Here is a 13,929-nt window from a genome sequence, read left to right as displayed (position 1 = left end):
CATAAAACAACATGTGTACTACTGTTTCATGAGAAACTATTTGTTCTGTAAGCCTTCACCTGAAGTACAATAAAATACAAAAAAAAAGTATTAGTTAATTCATAGTAGTTTTTGGTCACTATAATTTCTTCAATCAATAGAGAAGAAAAAGTTGAATTTCATTATGTGATCCAATTTTTTTGACAATAAAAAGGACTCTTCATTCCTGAAAAGACAGAGAACCATAGTACTAGTGTATATAAGGCTCTACGGATAAAAATGGAACTACATAATCAGCAGTATTCAAACAATAAAACGAGATTTTTAGTCACACTTTCTGTTTCGTTTCTCAATTTTTTGTCCAAAGACACTTATAAAAGACAAAATAACATCTTCTTAGAAATAAAAGGCAGCATATATTAGAAAATAAAATTTTAGCGTAAGCAGTTAGTGAGTTTAACTCTATATTGGCCAATTAAGTTCCAATATTTTAAATACTTTTATCATTAACAGTTTCTTTTACCAGCAGAAAAATCACTTACGCTAAAGCATTTCACATAATAAACATCTTTACATAAATAAACCATCACATATTGTAACGCTTCATAAACTAAGCCTGCTGTCTGAGGTGCCTACAAAAACATTTGAATATACTAAAGTCTTGGATATTTTCCAGCAGTACTGTGAACAAAGCATCTAGAGAATGTGTTGACTATCACACAAATCAGCATGCTAAATAACAAGCTTCATCTGACTTAGCAAAATGTTCCAACTTTTGGAACAGAAAATGACCTGTTGGACATTTCAAAGCTGCTAGGAATCACCCTGCCAACTGTACAAATCTTTAGAAAGGCTACTAAAGAGTTAATTCAGAACAGTATGTAAGAACTACGCTTATGAAAGTTTATGATTTTCTAGATTTTGTTACAACTACATAAAATCAGAAATGGAAATACTGACAGGCTGACTAAAGATTAAAAAAAAAAAAAGTTCATCTCTCTCCTCCCTGAAGTAAATTTTAAGATTAACAATTCAAATCTAGTTTATAAAACTTAAGTACAAAAGAAAATTTTTGATTTAAATCCTTCATACAATGACCAATACCTATCAATGGACTATTAGAAAAGATGAACAGTTTTATAAATTTGGGTTACAAACAACTCTCTCAATAGAAAGGCAAATGCATTACTTCTCTACTTTATAGAAAAACCTGTCCCAAAAGAACCACCAAGAAACTTTTCTTATAGAAATCCATGTAACTAACTTCCAGGAAAAGATAAATATCAAAGGCAAAGGTCAAATGATCCTTACCTAAACTAATCTACCTCTAAAATAACAATTTAAATCAACAGATGAAGTTGAATCCTAGATTAATAATTTAATCAAATGCCACTACTGATACATCAATATAAAGGAAGAAGAATTTCTGCTGGCAAATGAAGACTTTTTATAAGAGATGATGATTCAATATTCTAAATGAACGCTTACAGAATCAAAGTCAAGTTCCACAAAACTTTTCAAATATATGGGCTACCTTAAACAACCTGAAGACTCTCATTTTATATTTCTAATAGTACAATATTCTACATTCACATCTGAAAGAGATCACTCCAGAATAATATATAGTACAAGAGTTAAAATTCTAAAAACCAGTGAAATGAGAACACCCACCCACCCACACACACACACACACACACACACACACACAAATAGTAGACAGTTTTGCATTTGGAGGAGCTGTCAAGACAAATATTTACAGCTGCATAAACTTGATTACAGTAGTTTTGAAAAATCTTTATGTAAGTCATTTTCAAGTTTGAAAAAATAAACAAGAAAAGTCAACTATCTGTACCTTCCAAATTCTTTTAAGATCCAACAGGTTCCCAATGTGATCTACACTGCTGAATTCAAAGTTTGTTTTTTAACAATATGCTCTCTTCTCTACTCAACACATTAATTAGTTGCCAGACATGCCACTTCAAATAAACGTCCTTTTTCAATAATTTAAGGAAGCAATTTTAAAAATCTAATGTAGAAATACTCTATTTTTTAAATTTCAAAGGTTAACTATCATATGTATCTGCTCAACTGAGGATGGCCACTCACAATGGTCTCAGGAAATCCTAAGCTTCAGGAAAATTTGACCTACGGTATCAAGTCAGAAAGAATGGGAGAAACAGAAATGAGAATGTGTTAAGAAAAATAAAGATTTCTTTCTTATTCTCATGACAAACTTGAAGATGGGGACAGGGCAGGGATTTACAACAGGTTTCCTCAGGAAAGCCAGAACAAGCTAAAGAACAATTTAAGTCATGGACCTACAGGGAAAAACAAGCAGTTTCTCAAAACAGTACCTTCAAGGAAAGGGCACTGAATTCTTTGAAATCTATTAGGGCTCTAACTACCTCTAATTATTAACTTTGTTAAGGGACACATTGATGGCTTGCTTGCGATAAGCTGTGCACTAAAACTATGCAGATTTAGATGGACTTAACAAGGCTCACAACATAAATACTTCTTCCTTCCACTGCAAGCCCCACAGAAAAACTGAGAATTTCTTTTTATGCTAGTATGAAAAGTCACACTGTTAATATATATACTATAAAATTTTATGTTATCAAAATTATAACAATTCTAAAGATTTATTTCTTCAGATTTATCTGGCTGAAAGGATTAAAAAAAATTGCTGTCACCATATAAAAAGTGAAAAAGATAATTAAGAAATTCAGTTTGAAAACTGCGTAAGTAACTAATACTTAATACACCTTAAGGTTAAAAATTAAGGTTATCTATTGGTCCCATAGAAGAGAATAAAGAAAAACATGATAAATCATTTGATTGAAAACAGATGCAAAGTAGTTATAGTTTACTGATGAGAAATTTATTCTCAAATGGTAAATGAAATTTTTTAATTGACCAAAATTGAGCTCATGTCATTTTTCAGGCATTTGCAAAAGAAGCCTAGATAGAATCTCAAATATGAAAATAATAATTACATATTAATTACACATGATGAATATGCCAAAACAATCATTTTACAAAATATTTACTATGTTAACACTTAAAATATTACTCATTCATAGCAACCTTGCAAACTAAATGGGTAAAAATTACCATGAAGCCAGCATGACTACCTGGAATCAGACTGATAGAAAAGGTAGACTAGCCTAACATGTGAAACTTAACATATTTTGCCATAAAAACATGAAAAGATACACATTGTTCACTCCAGGAATAGGTGGAATTACAGTATAGCAAGTATTTTTAAATTATTCAATTACTATAAAATTTACAAAACAGAAAAAAAGCTATTTCTTTTCAGTCATTTTAATGTAGATCTTATTATAAACTTACAATCATGATATAACTTGATATGCTCATTTATTCTCTTATAGACTATCTTAACTATTATTTTGACTTTAAAAAAAAAAAACCTGTTGCCATGAAGTCAACTCCGACTTAGGCAACCCCATGTGTTACAGAGTAGAAATGAAGTTCATAGGGTTTTCTTGACCCTAATCTTTACGGAAGCAGATCAACAGACCTTTCTTCCATGGCACTGATGGATGAGTTCAAACCACCAACCTTTTGATTAGTAATCAAGTGCAAACTATTCACACCACCCAGGGACCTGAATAGTAGCATAATATTCCACCATATGCATATATCATAATTTACTTAACTATTCTCCCCTTTAAGGAGCCTTGGTAGCGTAAACGGTTAAGCACTCACCTGCTAACCAAAAGGTTGACAGGTAAGCTCCATGGAAGAAAGACCTGGCAATCTGCTTCTGTAAAGATTACAACCAAGAAAACCCTATGGGGTAGTTCTACTCTGTTACACAGGGTCACTGAGTCAGAATCAACTCAATGGCACCCAACAATAGCATAATATTCTCCCTTTGCTGGACCACTTTTTTTTCCAGGTTTTTTTCACTACTCATATAAAGTTATGGTAAACATTTTCATATAAATAGCTTGTTGTATGTTCTTAATTTTCTTACTATGGATTTACAGAAAGGTGACTTGGTATATACTGCCAAATTATGCTTTGCAAAACACAGTTGTACTGTTTGTTGTTCTTGTTTCTTTGTTTTTAATGCCACCCACCAGAAACAAATAGTTTAAGATTTAAAGTTTCAAACAAACAAACTAAAATAGAAGTAAAAATTTAGGTGAGCATACTAGATAGGGAATACAGAAAAAGGAATAGATTTGGCAATCAGTTTGAAGTACCTGTGGGGGAAAAATACGGAGAGGTTCAACAGGCAGTTGGAAACACAGGTAGAGTGCTCAGAATTGATTAGTAAACTATAGAAATGGATGTGATCCTCTGGAGGAGTGTGTAAACTAAGATAAAAGAAAACTACAATAGGAAGAGGTAGGAAAGGCTCCTGAATGAGATTCACAAACTATGTGTCCCAGAAACCACTTTGGAGCAAGGTAGCCAGCCATGTCAAAGGCTACAAGGAAATAAGAAATGTTAAAGACCAAAATCAGGCCACTAGATTTAATAATTGGGAAGTTGCTGGGGAGATTAATAACATTAATTTCACTAGAGTAGCATGTACAGAGTAGCATGTACAGAGCCATACTGCCAAGATCTAAGAATTAAACAGAAATCCAAGTGGAGGGTAGATATGCATTTTAAAAGTTTGGAAGAAAAACAAAGATAAGGGCATAGGCTGCAGGAAGCACAATTAAAAGATGCCTGCTTAAGAGCCCAGAGATGGGATCCCTGAGCATGTTAAAAGGCCAAAGAAAACCAGCCAACAAAAAAAGGGAACTTGAAGCTACAAAACAGGCTCAAGATGCTGAAAAATACAATTCAGGATGAAATCCACAATCAAAAATATGTGATACTCTTAGAGAGGAGAAATGCTTCTTCCCTTGAGAAAGGAGCAAAAACACAAAGTGGTGGTGGTATTGTTAGTTGCTGTAGAGTCGATTACAGCTCATGGTGAACCCATGTATGTCAGAACTGCACTCCATAGGCTTTTCAAGGCTGTGACCTTTCAAAAGCAGACTGCCAGGCTTGTCTTCCGAGGCTCCTCTGGGTGGGTTTGAACTGCCAACCTATCGGCTACTAGTTGAGCACTTAATGGTTTGCCAACCCAGGGACTCCAAGTTCAGAAGCAGAGAGTTGGAAATCTGGAGGAAGTTCATGTCTATTGACCCCTGTGAAGGAAGCAGACTCAACTGCTAGAAGTAAAGGATGTGGAAGTAGAGAAAGAAGGGCTTTGAGAAGTCAAATGTGTATGTGACACATTCACAAGCACTTGGTCAGGCACAACAAGCTATTCAATAAAGATGCTATTCTTTGATTAAGGTACATATGTACAGTGTAGCATGCCTAGATTTAAATATTTTTATGGTAATAATACTATATTTGATTCCATAATGTCTATTACGCATTTTAGGGGATATAAAACCCTGACCTGAAAGAACAGTTCAGATGTTATTTCATATTTTTAAATGTAACCTTTCCCCAAAATGTACCAGAGTTGACTTTTAATAAGTTATGAATTGAAGTATTTCATTCTCTTTCAATTAAATTAATGGGAAATAATTTCAAGCTGGAGATACCCTTCCAATATGAGATACTTTAAAGAAACAGTACAAATTACAGACTAGACTCTACAAATACTTTCAGAAATGCCACATTAGGCTTAGACAGGGCAACTGACAAGGCAAACACTCCAACTATTTTCTACTCAACCCAAAAAACCAAACCCATTGCCATCAAGTCCATTCCGATCCACAGCGACCCTACAGGACAGAGCAGAACTGCCCCGTAGGGTTTCCAAGGAGTGCCTAGTGGATTCGAACTGCCGATCTTTTGATTAGCAGCCATAGCTCTTAACCACTACGTCACCAGGGTTTCCATTTTCTACTCAAAAGTTATTGGTAAACCAACTATTTTATAGTCCCAAACATCCTAAGTAAGTTTCCATACAGAATTCAATTTTAAAATACACATGTATAAAATACCAAAAAGTTACCAAATCGTAAATGTCATTAAGAATATGGTATTATCTACAATAGGAAAAATGCAAAATAATACTTGCCCTTTGGCATACCTTTGCTTTTAAGGACTCTAAGTTAAATAAATACACTTCTAATTTACATAAGTACAAAAATTATATCCTTTCTATGTGGTGGTTTCAAATAAATTATGGCTAGCAATTTCAAAATTCAAAACTTACTAGAAGTACTTTAAAATATGATTCTACCAAAAAAAAAACAAAGTAGGATTCTGCCTATACCCTGTTTTCACCTCCTATTTTCTTCCCACAGGTTAGCAAAGAATGAGGGGTTTGGAGGGCTGTGCATTCCAAATTTAGGAGAAAGGGAATATAGCTAGAAAAGGCAAACCTATTCAGCCTGGGAGTAGACAGCCCCGTAAAACCAAATGAGACTAACGACGTACAGGAGTCCAGTGAGAAGGGCCAGAAGGGGACAAGGAAGCTGGTGATAGGGAACGCAAGGTTGAGTAAGGATACTGTTGATGTGTTGTGAGATTGTTAACCATTGTCATAGGGCAACATTTGTAGTAACTGTTAAATGAGAAACTATTTTGTTCTGTAAGCCTTCATCTTAAGTGAGAATAACAGCACAATTGGAAGAGCGTAGTCAATGTCACTGAACTGTGCATGTAGAAATTTTTGAAATGGTGTATCTTTGGCTATGTGTATTTTCACCAAAAGAAAATGTTGAGAAGTTAGAGGGTTGACATGTTGTGGGGTAGTTAACCAATGTCATAAAACAATAGGTGCACTACTGTTTCATGAGAAACTATTTGTTCTGTAAGCCTTCACCTGAAGTACAATTAAAAAAAAAAAAAAAACTTAAATATGCTAAATTTAAATCATCATTTTTAGTAGGCAATGTTTTCCTAGTCAGGTATACATATACAAATATAAAATAAAATTCACAGTACTTAGTCAATTTCAGACCACATCTTACTCTCCTCATTCACAGCACAGTGCCTTGCACTTAGTGGACACTCAAATATCCACTAGAAAAAATAATTTTCATACAAAAATTTTATCACTGCATTATCTGCTGTAGTAAGAGTTCATTTATTTGTTACCAGAGTCTGTGATCCAACTACAACAAAATATTTAAAGTATACTAAACAGAGATTAAAAATCCAATATTTTTGGACTCAATACTTCTCTAATTTAAAATACAAAACTACAATTATTAAACAGAAGAGACACTTGTACTGTCTCCACTGAAGCTATCTGATTACAAGTTGGCCCAAAATGTATTTGTTTTATTTTAAGAATGTGGGAAAGCACAGCATCATAGCTACAGGCCATATAGCTGCATAACCTGTAATTTCCATTGTGACTTTATGTCACTATACCCTATTTAATTTAAATAGAAGTTGTAATCAAGTACATATTTAAAGCCCTCAGACGTATTTATTTAAATTATACTTTGCAAGAAATGTCTCTAGAAAGTCAGGTTCAATTTACAATATGTTATTACTCTATCTACTTTATAAACTATTTAAAACTGTAGTATTATATACCTAAAGTCATATAGTTTACCAAACCTACAAGACTCTTTTTGTATTATTAGGCAGATAACACACAGTTGAAACTTACACAAATGAAATTTTTAAGCTTTTAAATAACTACTCAGTAGGGGTAGGAAACATCTTGTAAGCAAGTTATTTCTGCAATTTTTTCAAAGCTTACTATTTTCCTTAGAAAACTGCAAAATATTTTGTATAAATTTATTAATAATATACAACAAAGTAGGGGTAAATTAAAGAATTTGAAGTTAACACAAGTGTTTTTAGCAAATCAAATACTTTTTAAATTTTTTTTCTAAAATGGAATTACTGGCTAGTCAAATACAGACAAGTTTTATATTTTCTATCAAACCTTAAAGATAATTTTCTTGGTAGGTCATATGTAATCAAATATGGCTACAAAATTTAAAAAGGAGTGACTCATATCCCATTCATCTATATATTTCAATATATATCAAAACCTAAACAATTTTTTTCCATTAGAAAAAAGTGTTCCAGCATAAACAATTATGCAAAATAAAAAGGAATTATATCTGACCAGCCCTGCCAAGCCTTAATTTTAATGTAACCAAGAACAATGTTAAAGAATTAGTCTCTTATAACTTAGATCCTTATTTAAAGAAAAAAAAGTACAACTTGAAGGAGCAAAATTCCACATTTCCTTTTATTATTCTCTATAAATTAAATCTTTACTTCTTTTAAGTGTAATATTTAAAAAAAAAAAAAAGTCAGCAAAAGGGAAAATGTTAAGGTAAAAGTGTATCTGGAAATCTAATCTTTTAAAAAAGAGATGTCTATCTCAGAAGAAGGTAAAACGGACTGTGTGACAGATATCAGAGAAGTCTGGGTTTTAATTCATATAGTTTGAAAACTTAAATTCATATGTCACGGTCCCTTAGTTTTATTTTTAAGGATCCTCAAAAACTGGAAAAAAAAACTTGTTAATCAAACTCATTTTAATAGCAATAATAACTTCTATGCTCTTCACTGGAAACGCTGGTGGCGTAGTGGTTAAGAGCTACAGTTGCTGACCAAAAGGTCAGCAGTTTGAATCCACCAGGTGCTCCTTGGAAACCCTATGGGGCAGTTCTACTCTGTCCTATAGGCTCGCTATGAGTCAGAATCAACTTGATGGCAACAGGTTTTTTTATGCTCTTCATACTTCTCATTTCAGGTTAGGCCTGTAATTTATAAGACATTTCCTAACACATCGTATACAAAGTTTATCTTCCCTAAATTCTACATTAAGGAAAAGCCTTTCAGATTGAAGAAGACACAAAGAGAGAGGCAAGAGAAAAACAAAACAAAACAAAAACAATGGGATTTAAAAACTGAAGAATGATAAACAGAGATGTTATTTCACAAGACTGATCATTTATCAGGTGTCACTGACTTATTCTTAATCTTTCCCCCAAGCTACTGCAATTTTTCACTGACTTTATAACTAAGTGAACTCTGGTCTCTAGCAATGTGAGCATTTAAATCAAAATAGGTTTCTTAGTCTACCAAATCCAATTAAATCAAACTCTTCCTCCTACTACTGTCCAGTTTCCCCTACTTTACCCCCTCCACTACCTTCCCTTCCACTCAATCTCCCACAGGAGGGAAAAATTCACACTCTTTTAGAAAATTAAGAAAATGTTTGGTTCAAGTAAACAAAATACATTCAAGGTCAAAAACAATGTCCTTGGTTTGTTTCACTTCAAAGACTTTGTGCTGGAAAAAGAAAGGTTTCTAAAGTACTGACTTGGTATTAACTACCAAACACAAAAGACAAAAGAAATCTGCTTAATGAGTTAGCTATCCCCAAACCAGGCCAGGACCACAAATAAAACCAGCTGCCATCAGTTGATTCCAACTCATGGTGACCCCATGTATGTCAGAGTAGAACTATGCTCCACGGGGTTTTCAACGACTGATTTTTTAGAAGTAGATTGCCAAGTCTTTCTTCCAAGGCACCTTTGGATAGGCTCAAATTTCCAACCTTTCAGTCAGCAGGTGACTGTATTAACCACTTGCACCAGCCAGGGAATTCCGGACCACAAACGCCACCCCAGAAACATAATATTTTCAATACTCCTCAAATTTTTTAAATTTCCATATAAGTAGTAAGAGCAGAGGCTCTAGGTCCGTGGCATAACAGTGGTGTGTTTCAGAGTCAAGGCAGTGTTGCCTCTGTGTAGTGAAATATGGCCCAGATATCAACTGACAAGAACAGCCTGATCTGCTAAAAAGCTCAAGGTCTAATTTGACCAACGCTTAAATGTAAAATGTATAACATACATCCTCCAAATATCTACTCTATCTTGGTCCTAACAGCCACTAAAAACCTAGACAAAGTTACAGAAGCACCACACTAATATCAAGTTTTTTTTCCCAAAACCACTCTTAATTATACCAAGTCAACCAAGAGAAATGGATTATACTTCCTAAAATCAGCCACATAAAGTGCCCTGCTATCGTAAAAACCTCCACTGATTTAAAACGTCTACTGTAAATATATATCCCTATTCAACTTATATTAGGTGCTTAAAGGTACTACACAAGATACATTTTTTAAGCAGCTGGGTCCAGAACCAATAAGGATATTTAAAATAATTCCTTCAGACTTCATTTGTGTCAGATACACAGGGAAAGCCCATACAAAGGCTTTCCACAGAGAGAAACACCACCACATCCCAGTTATGGGGGGTGGGAGGGAGGGGAGGAGCTTTCAAAAAAAAATAAACACACTGACATATTCCTCCATTTTAACAAAGCTCTAGGAGTCTGTCTTTAGAAGTAACTTCCAAGTTAAACATCCCACATTGGACATCTCAACTTCAGACACTAAGAAATTAGGACAGCTGCAATCCAGAAATTTTACAACATTAATATTTATTTTGAAAGCAACAATATAATCATACAGGAAGTTATTTTGTATCCTCTGATAGTTAGGAGACAGCAATAACAACTTCTGGAGGAGGGTATTTTAAACATGGAAATTTTTCAAAGTTCCTTTAGAAAATCCTTAAATCTAAACATTGTCATGCCATTTTTTCATCTCCAAACTCAAACATGAAGCTGCAATAGAAACTACATTTTTATACGGTTGAATCAGCCATCACTAATTAAATTCTTGTCTACCATATACTCATGCTTGGTGAACTGCTGCAATGAGAACAGAATATTAAGAAAATTAACTCCTCTTACCTGACAAAATAAAGTTAACTTCTTAAGTTACCAGAGTAACAGTCATTCTAAAATTGAAATGGAAAATAACAAGTATTCCATTCAAAGGATGTGAATCAGGTTTGGAAAATGGTATTCCAGCCTTCTAAAATTTACATTTTCCCCTTTCTCCTTTCCATATTTCAGTGTTCACTTATCAAATATTTAAATCAAAAAATCAAAAAGTTCATTTGACAGCTGTTGCTTTTTAAAGTGGCAAGAAAAATAAAGGCTTCCAACACCTTGCATTAAGCATAAATATCTATGTGCCCATGCCATACTTGCCACACCAACTTACCACTGTAATTTGCCCATTTTATGGTATCCCATGACAGAACATCCAAAAAAATTAAAACAGTATGATCTAAAGCTTCTTTTCAAGCATGTTTACAAGAACTATCTCATAGAAACCACCCACTTTAACGTGACTCTAAAACCCCATGCCCAAAAGTCAATGACTGGTTTATAAGAAAGAAAATGACTAGTTCAATGAAAAAGGTATTATGACAATAAGCTAAGACTGGCTCACCACATTATGATCTGCTTGCCTAATATGCATGTTTAGCTAGTCAGCAATGTCCAAATATAAATTTGAAACATTTAACGGCCATTTCTGTTCTAGATTTCAAGCTCATCTTACCTTTCTCAAACACAGTTTTAATCTAAGGTTCTTCACACATTTTTTCGAAAATATATTCCCTATAGTAAACAAAAAAAAAAAAACAGAAGCAAACTAAAATCTTATTCAATTTTTCATTAAGTAAAAAAAAAAAAAGTCCAAAAAAATCTCAAATATTTTAGCACACTTCTATGTTCACAAAAATTAAAAACAATTAAGTTTCAAAAACAAAAGAGGAAAACAAAGCTCAAATAGGTTGAGCATTATATTTCATAAACAATAGTTCCCTACACCTTATGAACACAGCCATAAATATACTAAGAAATACCTTGTTGATTTAAAAATAAAGAACTTTATTTTGTTGGTTACATTTTAATTCCTCTTAATACGCATGAAGACATAAGGTAATCAATAAAACCGTAAGACTTTTTTTAAAAAAAAGGTCAGTCGTATTTTGTTTACTGAAAATACTAAGCTTAATCATGACCTACCAAACCCTTATCTTTGCTCATTGTATAAAATTAGCACTGCACTTGCAAACATAAGCAGAACCTAGACTTATCAAACATATGGTGAAATTTGCCCAACTTCTGAAAAATTAATTCTGACAATGTAGGATTAAAATGTTTTAATCGGGAAAACAAAACAAAACCCACTGGTCCTGCTCAGAAGTTTTCATCAAAAGTTTGATCAAAATGAGGACCTCTTAAAAAAATTAAAGCACCAAGCAATTAAACCTTTGAAATAAACTGAAATGATTTTAATATAAAAACTTCCACTTCACAAGCTACACCTAACAGGCAAATACCTAAAAGAAGAAGAAAAAAAAAAAAAATCAGCCACACAATTAAAAGGCAGTACGCATAAGCACAAACACAGACTGGTTTACCAGCTAACTTTTCCGCCCCTGTATCAGAGAAACATCAAAATATAGTTGACAACAGAACCAACAATAAGCTTTCCCTGTATACTGGACGGTAATCTGAAAAACTCTGCTGTTGCTAAAAGGAGTTCCTTATACTTAGAAGCAGCAAACTGACAGGTGGAAAAATAAATTCCCTAACAGGGCAGCAAGAGCTTGTGAAAACACGGTTCAGCGACTGAACGCGCAGCGACTACTCAGTAACAGGTCCAAGGTAATTTATGTACACACCCTTCAGCGCAATTCCTCAAGCAGAAGTAAGACTGGGAAACAAGAGGCTTCGCCGAGAGCCACATACCATTTTAAAACAGCCGTCTCCCTCCCGACAGGAAAACAGACAAATTCTCATCGAAGTCTTTCTGCGAGTTCTCCCAGTGCGGCGAAGGGAAGCGGGCGGCCGCCACCGTAACAAGACAAGCCGGCAACAGCCCCGCCGCGCGGCCGCCACGCCTTCCTCCAGCCGCGGCGAGGGGACGCCGAGCCGCGGATCACATTTCTCCAGCCCAACAATCACACGCACTCACGTCCCCGGAGTTGACACCCTCCAAACCCGCCGCTCTGCGACGCTGGTGACGGGGGCCCAAAGCTGGGGACGCGGCCATCGGCTGGGGCGCTCAAGTTGCGTGCGTGCGTGCGTGTGTTTTTGTTCCCCTTAATGAAATAAAAGGGGTATCCGTAGTTACGGCCTAGGGCTGGGATAAGGGAAGAGAGGCCCCCTGTGGGACTAAACAAAACTTCGGTTGCTGGGAAGAGCCGTTGCGCAACCCTGGCAGTGGGGAGGCCGGGGCCGCCTGGCCCGGCCCAAGCGTGGTTTCCCGGAGGCTGCGACACCGCGCGCACGAACCAAGCGCGGCCCCAGCGCCTGGCAGCCTCTGGCCTGGCACGAACCGGCCGAGCGGGAGCCGCCCGAACTGGGCCACACGACGGGGGTCAGTGGGGGGTGGGGACGGGGACCACGCAAGCGCTGGGGATACTGAGGGGGAGGCAGGACGCGCGGCGGGTGCTGGCCACTCCAGGGAGGTCAGGCCAGGCCGGGGTCCCAACGATGATGGGCCGGATGGTGAGCCGCCCGCAGGCTCCGCAGACCGAGTTGGTCCCCCGCCCTAGGGTGGGGGCGCCTCTCGCCCTAGTCCCTTACCTTCCTAGAGGCCCGAGCTCTCCCTTCTTCGGGCGGCCGCAACCCTGAGCATGTCCGGGGTGGGGTGCGGGGCCGTGCCGGGGACAGGGAGCCAGACGCTTCAGCAGGCGGCACCACCCAGCCCGGGCTCAGCCCCTCTCCGCGGCCGCTGCCATCTTGTCCTGGCGGCTAAGAGGAAACGGCGAAACACCCTCCCCCGACCGCTGCTACTGCTGCTGCTCTGGCTGCTGAGCGTTGGGCCCGTCTCCCTCATCTTCCTTCCCAAGGATTTGGGGTGGGGTCGGCTTGGATGGGGCGAGGGGTGGTGAAAGGCCGCCCGGCCAGCCTCCGGCGGCTGGGGCCTACGGACAGCTCAGCGAGCGGGGCCCGTGGCCGTTGGGGCCCATTCCTGACGCCCCTGTCGGGAGAGGAGGGGCAGGAAGACAGCCGGGAGAGGCGGTGACGGCGGGGCCCGCGGCTTGGTCTCCTCAGGTCGCCGCGTTGCCGGCAGTCGTCACGGAGGCAGCTGCCGCGGGC

General features: G+C 37.1%; 1 protein-coding gene across 6 annotated transcripts in view; it reads right to left on the bottom strand.

Annotated features, from left to right (window-relative positions):
* HIPK3 (homeodomain interacting protein kinase 3) overlaps positions 1–13,858 on the bottom strand; it is a 96,125-nt gene extending 82,267 nt beyond the window's left edge. For 2 of the 6 annotated variants that reach the window (XM_023738158.1, XM_023738168.1), the window contains exon 1: positions 13,414–13,858. The gene's annotated coding sequence lies outside the window, so the exon portion shown is untranslated. Of the gene's footprint in view, positions 1–12,573; positions 13,015–13,413 lie in introns of those variants that run through there. The other 4 variants (XM_023738181.1, XM_023738189.1, XM_004369772.2 and 1 more) reach the window with 4 other exon arrangements.
* Positions 13,859–13,929: the final 71 nt, after the last annotated feature.

The sequence above is a fragment of the Trichechus manatus genome, unplaced genomic scaffold (assembly GCF_000243295.1).
Source record: "Trichechus manatus latirostris isolate Lorelei unplaced genomic scaffold, TriManLat1.0 scaffold00006, whole genome shotgun sequence".
NCBI lineage: Eukaryota > Metazoa > Chordata > Mammalia > Sirenia > Trichechidae > Trichechus > Trichechus manatus.
The sequence above is the reverse complement of the archived record's forward strand: the minus strand, read 5'-3'. Positions and strand labels throughout refer to the sequence as shown.